The sequence below is a fragment of the Lissotriton vulgaris genome, chromosome 8 (assembly GCF_964263255.1).
Source record: "Lissotriton vulgaris chromosome 8, aLisVul1.2, whole genome shotgun sequence".
NCBI classification, from domain to species: Eukaryota; Metazoa; Chordata; class Amphibia; order Caudata; family Salamandridae; genus Lissotriton; species Lissotriton vulgaris.
This window is the reverse complement of record NC_141696.1, coordinates 1,112,558,678-1,112,567,411: the sequence shown is the minus strand read 5'-3', so window position 1 is coordinate 1,112,567,411 and position 8,734 is coordinate 1,112,558,678. Positions and strand designations below refer to the sequence as shown.

Sequence of the window (8,734 nt, the reverse complement as noted above, 5' to 3'; positions counted from 1 at the left end):
CGTTGTAAGCGCAGACCAGAAGAAACTGGCTCAGCATGACAGGGGATGGCTTATATTGATTCAGTCGACGTCACATCTGGCGGATGATGTTTCTACTGTGTCGCCCTCTACCAACGCACAAAAATACTGCTGTAATACATTTCTGGATCCAGTCTGGCACCTGAGGAAAAGTCTAAGAGAAGGAATCTGCGGCTAGATGTCTCTACCAGATGTACTTGCTCTCTTTTTCTTGCGACCTAAGTATGCCCAAACAAGGGGCACAATCACTGACGTAAATGACTTGCTTACACCAGCCAGGACATCAATATACTGCTGGCATTGGGAGAACACAGATCAGGCGGCAACCTAGATGGTACGAATGGGGTCTAAGGGAAATCCTATAGCGCATCCACAAAAGTTTTTCGCTATCACGGTGGTTGGAATGAGGTGTGGGTGGGGGCCGGTTCATATTCAATAATGCCTCTGCCAGTACAATGCGGAAAACAGCTGATACACTTTGGACCCAATGAGTTTTCGTTCCAACTCTGAGACTTGGGCAGAACGCTACCTGATCTCGGCGGGACAGGAGTGGTGCTAAATGATACTACCGGCTAAAGAGTTTCCCCACTGAGTGAGGCCGGAAAAGGATTGAAGTAACTTGAAAACGGCTGTTTGGAATCCTTGTCAGCAGTTCTTGATGAATGATTAAATCAAAAAGGATTAACTTTTGGCTGACCAGGAGGCATACATTGTATAGCCTTGCACCCTTGGGGTCATCTTCTACCCTCGGTTGCCCCTCTATTGTTTGTCCTGATGAAGACTCGCATGGTCCAGGTTTAACTCATCGGATGACCTGAAGTCGAGTCGAAACGTCGACGATACTAACTCTACCTTGGGCCCATTTCTGCTATTTGTGAATAAGTGCACGCATTTGACATGACTGTCTGTATTTAGTTGATCCAGATATTAGGTGTAATTAACTTTTATGTGGGCCAGGTTGTTTGGTTACGGAAAATTGTAAGACCGTAATTACAGTAAATCAATTGTGAACATTTTGTTTCTTTTCTGTGAATTTCCTTTCCTTCTTAATTCACTGCACACTTCTTTGATCAATCCCTTTTGTGCACGCTCTCTTGGGCAACCTTTTTATTCTAATAATATTGAAAACCTTGTGGAACATCAACTTTGTGACAAGAGACAATGAATTAAACATTGTTTTCTCCCCTGTTTTGATATATTGGTGTTGTAGTGATATTACTTTTTGTTCTGAGTAACTCAGCTCATTTATGGTTTGGAGCGTATTTGTGAGGAACGCCATGAACACTTAAATGTTTCAATATGTACTGATTGCTGGGTATTAAAAAATCAATCAATCAATCAATCAATCAATCAAGGCATTTATATAGCGCGCTACTCACCCGGGAGGGTCTCAAGGCCCTGGGGAGGGGGTATGTCACTGCTTGAATAGCCAGGTCTTGAGCTGCTCTCTGAAGGAAAGATGGTCCTGGGTTTGCCGAAGGTGGGTGGGGAGGGAGTTCCAGGTCTTGGCTGCCAGGTAGGAGAAGGATCTTCCTCCGGCGGTGGCTCTGCGGATTCGTGGTACGGTGGCGAGGGCTTGGCTGGTCGATCCTAGCTGGCGGGTGGGCGTGTAGAAGGTCATGCGGTCATTGAGGTACTTGGGGTCCAGGTCGTGGAGAGCCTTGTGTGCGTGGGTGAGGAGTCTGAACGTGATTCTCTTGTTGACGGGGAGCCAGTGCAGGTCTCTCAGGTGTCCGGTGATGTGGCTGTGTTGGGGGATGTCCAGGATGAGTCGTGCGGAGGCGTTCTGGATGCACTGGAGTCTTTTTTGAAGTTTGGCTGTGGTTCCGGCGTAGAGGGTGTTCCCGTAGTCCAGTCGGCTGGTGACGAGTGCCTTGGTAACGGACTTCCTGGTTTCTGTGGGGATCCATCTGAAGATCTTGCGGAGCATGCGCAGGGTGTTGAAGCACGAAGATGAGACGGCGTTGACCTGTCTGGTCATCGACAGGGATGGAGTCCAAGATGAAACCCAGGTTGCGTGCGTGGTCCGTTGGCTTGGGAGCGGTGCCCAGGGCCGGGGGCCACCAGGAGTCGTCCCAGGCGGAGGGTGATGATCCCAGGATGAGGACTTCCGTCTTGTCTGAGTTCAGTTTAAGGCGGCTGCTCCTCATCCAGTCGGCGATGACTTTCATCCCTTCGTGCAGGTTGGCTCTTGCGGAGGTGGGGTCGTTGGTGAGGGAGAGGATCAGCTGGGTGTCGTCGGCGTAGGAGATGAGGTTGTGTTGGCGTGCGATGGCTGCGAGGGGGCTCATGTAGACGTTCTGGACCATTGTTTATTCTTACCGCACTATACCCGGTCCGTATTCTTTTGGGTTACCCCATTTTTCATTAATGGTTAACCAGCAGTGGTGGCTGGTAACATTTGAAAGTGGTGGGGTGTAAACATTTGTGAGAGTGTACTGCGGCGAGCGAGCATTGCGAGCAAGCCTGAACAACTTACAGGGGGTTCGGGGTGTTCTCCCTGAGACATTTTTCAAAAAGAGAGTGGGCAAACTGGGATATCTTAAGGATTTTGGGGTCCCTGGGCAAAACATATTAAGGGGGGCCCCTGCCCGTTAGGAACCGTTTTTAAATATATGGTCCAGTTTCAGCCATTTCATGCCCTCTTTGACCAGGTCACTGAGAGTGCACAGCCATTCCTCCAAAATTGTAAATGTGTTTACAGCTACAATATTCATGGATAGTGATGTCATGTGTATTCAATATTGCAACACAACAGCAGCTCACTAATATTAATGCAAATAATCTATGTCATGCCTTCCCGTTTCTCATATGTGTGTGAGCTACTGTTTTGATCTAAAAGTAACTTTTTTATGGATATTACATGAAAGGTAAACTAATATTTATCTGCAAAATGTCACTCTGAAATAGAATAGCCTCCCACATCACCAACACTAAAATAAATGTCAGGAAAACGGTATTCAAAGAATTCTGTTTAGGAAGGTCTGGAGAACCGAATAAAATATCTAAAACTCTAAGTGGTTACAAATAGAAAAATGTAATCAGTGAATTTATACTGCGCTAAACTCAAAACACACTCTCAGTTATTTTGGCACATCAATCAATGAATTTATTATAGGGTGGAAAGCAGAGGAGCACTTACAATAGCGTCAGGACCGAGTTATACTCTACAGAAAAGTCAGAAATGTGTGGGAATAGATAGTAACATAGAAATAAATGGTGCGATAATGGGCATCCTTCGTAGCAAATGATTCCCGTGGGAAAGAACAAGCTTCTCTGTTTTTGCTACAAAACGGCGGTATCTCAGTGCTGCCCTTTGCACAGACCACGACTGGGCCCCAAGGACGCGCAAGAGTCAGGCTCAGCTGCACTGGACATAGACAATGACCTTCAGCACTGGGAGGCGACCTAAGAATGGCACCAGTTGCCAACTGTAAAATAGGGATGGTGGAAAGCATCCAAATGTTTTAAAAATATAGCAACGGAATGGAAACACAAGAAAATGAGAGGGCGAAGGAGAAAAGAATGGAATAATGACATTGAGCATCATCGAAAGATCAGACAGAAAGAGCCAGTAATCAAAGGCACTAAAACATAAAACTCTGTTCATCTCAAATGGAGCGGCTATCTTCATGCGGAATATTGTGCCATAATGAAAGTCGTTTTACATATAAATGATGTTATCTGCTTTCTTTCATTCTGGCTGCCTGCTCAGTGCGCGCTTTATACACAGTGCTTAATTTGTGCCGGTGCTTAGCGCTGGCATCTATTTACCAGGGCCGGGGCTACTGAATTTTAATCCCCTGTGCGATGGGCTCGTAATTCCTAAAAATAAAGGTGCTTACCTGCTACCATTCAAAACGTCCGGCCTCGAAGGAGGCTTCAGTTCAGATGCATGTCTGCCTGATATGTCAGGCCCACCCATGGGTCCAGGCATGATGACTGCATCACGCTAGTGATGTCAGTCGTGCACGCCTCCCTGAGTATGCCACTCCCATTGGTTAATTATATTTGAGGGCTGATGACGTGCTTGAGCTGGGCTCTAGGCAGGCTGGGGCCTGGAAAGTTCTGGTCTGTCTCAGCCTCAGACCAACCAATGGGACATTGGAAGTTTTGAATTGCAGCAGGTATTGTAGTAGACCATTATTATGGCACACATGGGTTTGAGGGCTGGGGTTGCTTGACCAGTTAATTCAAACATAAACATAGCTCACCTCTCATTCCTTCAAGGCATATGTATTCAGTTTAGTAATGGTATCTAGAGAGTTATGAAATTTGTAACCTAATTTCCATAAAATATATTTTAATTTGCCAATCGAGTAGCTTAATTTATATCAGCTCTGGCTGCAGGCCACAGGTACTTGTGAGGTCGAAAAACGAGTGAAGGAAATGGGACAAGATGATAGATGTGTGTGAAAAATCGGACAACTATTATGAGTGTTCAATTAATGGTGCTACCAGGCAGGCAACTAGAGCCAAATTTCGGGGGGGGGGGGGGGGGGGCTGAAAAATATTTCGGGAAGGGGGCTAATTCTTCCAACTATAGACAGAGTGGCTGTAAGAAGGGGTGAACAAACAACAAACCCCTAATTTACAAGGAAATGGTCTTTTGAAGACCTGTTAAGTACTCGGGTGCGGCTGCAATTAGATGCTCGCCAGCCCGCAAAGCTGTATCAGCCCGGGCTGACACATGACAGGGGTGAGGGAGGGGGGGGGCTGAAGCCCCGTGATCCCAATGGGTGTTGCGCGCCTGGGTGCTACGGTAGGAGTAATTAAAAAGTGCGTAGTTTACTGTTTTAACAGCTTACATGAAGCACTGAACTGAATCCAGCGGAAGCAGGACAGAAATGACTAATTTTTACTTTTGCATGCTATTGCTCGTGGGATGGGGCCGCCCCACAAAATCACAGCGCAGTCCCTGTAAGACCTCGCCTCGGTGTGCACAGCATTGTATAAAAAAAACTGCCAGCATGTACAAGCACCCAGGGCTTTAAGTGGGGGGGTGGCTATGAGGGGCTGTGCCCCCCCCCCCCAGTTTTTTTGGGGGGGCCTCTAAAGGGGGCTCGATTTTCGGGCCTCAAAGGTAGGGTGAGCAGACGTCCCGGTTTTTGTTTGATGTTACTAGTGTGGGTAACATGTCTTGATAGTGAAATATTGCCAATTTCGTTTTTCACTATTGAAAGGCTATCTTGCCCATAGGATCACATCGGGAATGCTGTGTGACATATTTACCTGCATATCTTCCCATAACGGCAAGATAGACAAATGGAATCTGGTATCCCTGAACTCAGAATTTAATAACACATCCTTTAGTGGAGATGGTTTTTAAATACTAAGTTTGGAAATAGCACGTTTAGAAAGTGGCTATTTTCCTGTTCAATGTTTCTGTGTGCCTCTGCCTGGTTGTGTATTGACGGTCTGGTTTGTCAGACCCCCCAGGATATAGCGGCATGGGTTAGCAAATTTAGCGGCACAAATATAGAAATTTAGCGGCACAAATATGGAAATTTTGCGGCACTTTATTTTGCAATTTATGCCTCCAGAGCCCGCCGCACACTGGGCGCACGGCGGGCCCCTCCTGGCATTCCTTTTTTAAATTTATTGTTGGTTGGGGTCCCCGTGTGCCCAGTGTGTGGCGGGTTCCGGGGGCATAAATTGCAAAATAAAGAGCCGCAAAATGCAGCTAAATTTCAGTGTGTACTTCCCTTTTCCCCGCTCTATTGTACTGTTGACATAGTCGCTTATGAGGTTCTTTTGTAGAATGGGTCAGGCAGTCACACATTTTGTAAATGTGCAACTCTTTGGAGGTTTTTTACATTATGCACGGATGTTCTGCCCTATGGAAATGAAGGAATTCATAATGTGAGTGTAGGCAGAAACAGTCTGCAGGGAGGTACCAATTGTGTATCACATGTGAAGAAGCAACAAAAGTTGATGCCACACAAGGGTGTTTTGTTTAGAATAGAAGCTTCTAGTAGGCAGATATTATAACAGGCTAGAAAACAGGGAAGTCAGTCATGGGATGAACTACGGACATACTTTTTACTGGTATCTCCAGCATAAAGTGGCCCTGCTTTTGGCGGAAGACAGCCAGCTTGGTGCCTTTATTGTGGGAGTGTGTTTAAGGAGATTCTATATGGTTATGGTGCCCGAATTTAAGATCTTGTACAATGAGGTGAAGGAATACTGATGAAAGCCTACTAGTAGGTTATTGCAGTAGTCAAGCTTACTAAGTACTCATGAATTGAGACAAAGCCTTAAACAACGTCAGAATTGCAATCCGCCTGGTTTAAAGGCCACCAGCAAGGCCATACCTGCAATCTTACTTTCACCGGAAATGGAGAAGAGCCGATTGTGCGGGTACTTTTTTTTGTAAAAATCACGCATTTTTACAAAAGTGCCGATTTCGCTGCACTTTTGTAAAAATCGCGGCATTTTAACAAAAGTGCCGATTTCACGGCAAACCGCAAAATCCCGGAGGGTCTGGTTTGTGAGTGACAGGGGCTGGGGGCGGCTCCAGGAGGCTGGCTGAGTAAGCACAAGGCTGAATAGACCCATCTGCATGTAGAGTGGTGGGAGGAGTAGCTCCTGGGTCTCAATAGGCATTGTGCCTGCCTGCCACAATGCTGGCTCCACCTCCTGCGGTGCTTCTGATGGCCCTGGCCCACACTCACAAAGGATGAAGAGGTGCACAGGCAGAGTACACCCAGAAGTGGTTTAGATTGGGTCCAGGACCCCTCACACAAGAAGAACAAAGACTTTTGGGGTATAAACGTAGGACTGGAGCCCCAGTAAAAATAGATTAGGAAACTTTGTGATCAAGAAGGAATCCATGCTGAGTCTATGGGAGATGACCTACAGTTACTGTGATTGCTGAGGAAGGGACTGTCTGCTGTGTGCTGTGTCCCCCTAACTTGAAGAGGAGCTGTGCTGTGTGCTCTGCCCGTCTCCAAGGGCCTAAGAAGAGCTGGGAACTCAGGGATACAGGCGTAAAGACAGCTCTCCTAAGCTACTTCGAAAAAGTTGGACTCACAAAAAGTCTGCTACATGATATCTTGATTGCAGTATGTTTAGATGGAGCAGCAGTAATGTTTGGGAAAAAAGGAGGAGTAGTAGCATTGCTGAAATCAAAATTCCCAAATCGTGTACTGACATGGCACTGTTTAGCTCACAGACTAGAACTTGCTGTGGCAGATACAGTTGATGAGGTTGCCGGGGTCAATCACTTCAAGATTTTCATGGACTCATTGTAAGCCACATACAGCATGTCACCTAAAAACGAGAGAGGGCTAAATCTGGCCACCAGCGAGCTATGTGTACAGCTTCAGAAGTTAGGGAAAATGCTTGATACTAGATGGGTAGCATCCAGTTACAGATCTGTGAAAGCTGTTTGGAACTGCTTCTCTGCCTTGTGCAAACATTTTGGGAATGCTTCTAAAGACCCAGCCAGACCCATAAGAGACCGGAGTAAGTATGAAGGTCTCTTGAAGAAGCTTACATCCTATTCTTTTATCAGAGATTTGGGGGTAATGTGAGATGCACTTCAAAAGCTCAAAGTGTTATCACTCTCCTTACAGAGGAGGGACATTACAATTGTTAATGCCCACAGACTTTGGTTAGTCAAGTACGTATATTTAGAGCAATGAAGGACTCACCAGGAGAGTTTGCCTCTGCGTCTCAGAGAGCAGTTGACGAGGGCAAATTCAAGAATGTTCCTCTTTTCCATGGTAGAAGTAACTCTGTTGCCCTTAATCCAAATCAGTTTTACCAAAGTCTGTCTGTAAATATCAATAAACAATGTGCCCCGGATTCTGGGAAAGAACTTATAGCCAGCTTCAGTGTTCTAGATGCCGGCAACTTGCCTTCTGGTGACAAATGCATTCTTTATGGTGAAACAGAGATCCAGAAACTGTGTTCAGAGTTTCAGCTGCCAGCAAGAGATACTAATCAAGCTTTTAGACTTTTCATAGATTTCGGTGGAAAAAAAACCCCTGAAGCATTAAAAAAGTTAGTAGTTTGCATGGAAACCCTGCCAGCAAGTAATGCGGATTGCGAGAGAGGTTTCAGCACAATGAACTTAATTGCTAGTCCAACAAGGGCCTCTCTTCTTGTAGAGACCATTTCTTCATGCCTATGGGTAAAACTCAATGGTCCTCCATTTGAAACATTTGACGCAAAGCTGTATGTAAAGAGTTGGCTGGCAAAAGGTAGAAGGACTGCTGAAGAAAATTGTTGTGAGAAACCCCAGCAAAATAGACACAGTGAATATCTTCAAGGGGTTTGGGAAATCCTGCAATAGATTTCTAAGTAAAGTAAATCATTTTTACATTTTTTTTAAAGTGTTTGGTATTTTATGGCTTATACTTAATAAATATACTTATTTGCCTATTTTATTATCCTTTGCTGGATGCGACTCCATGATTTTCTTAAGCACACAATGCTAGTTAGTTATCTTGATTTAGACCACGCCCCTACTCGGATAGGCCACACCCCTTTAAGAAATTTGTCACACCCCTTTTAGAGCACCCCCAGTTTTTTCCCCACTTAAAGCCCTGCAAGCATCATAAATGCTGTGCTGCGTGAGAGGAGCAGCCTACAGGGATTACATCATTGGGTGGCGGGTATCATTGCAGGAAGGCCAAGCTGAACCTTAGAGGCATGCCCTGCCTGTTCAGAAGATTAGAGCATGACACGCAACGGTGAATGACTGGCTGTG

General features: G+C 45.7%; 1 pseudogene; it reads left to right on the top strand.

Moving 5' to 3' along the window:
• Nucleotides 1-7,358: 7,358 nt before the first annotated feature.
• LOC147698335 (E3 SUMO-protein ligase KIAA1586-like) lies at nucleotides 7,359-8,317 on the top strand (annotated as a pseudogene).
• Nucleotides 8,318-8,734: the final 417 nt, after the last annotated feature.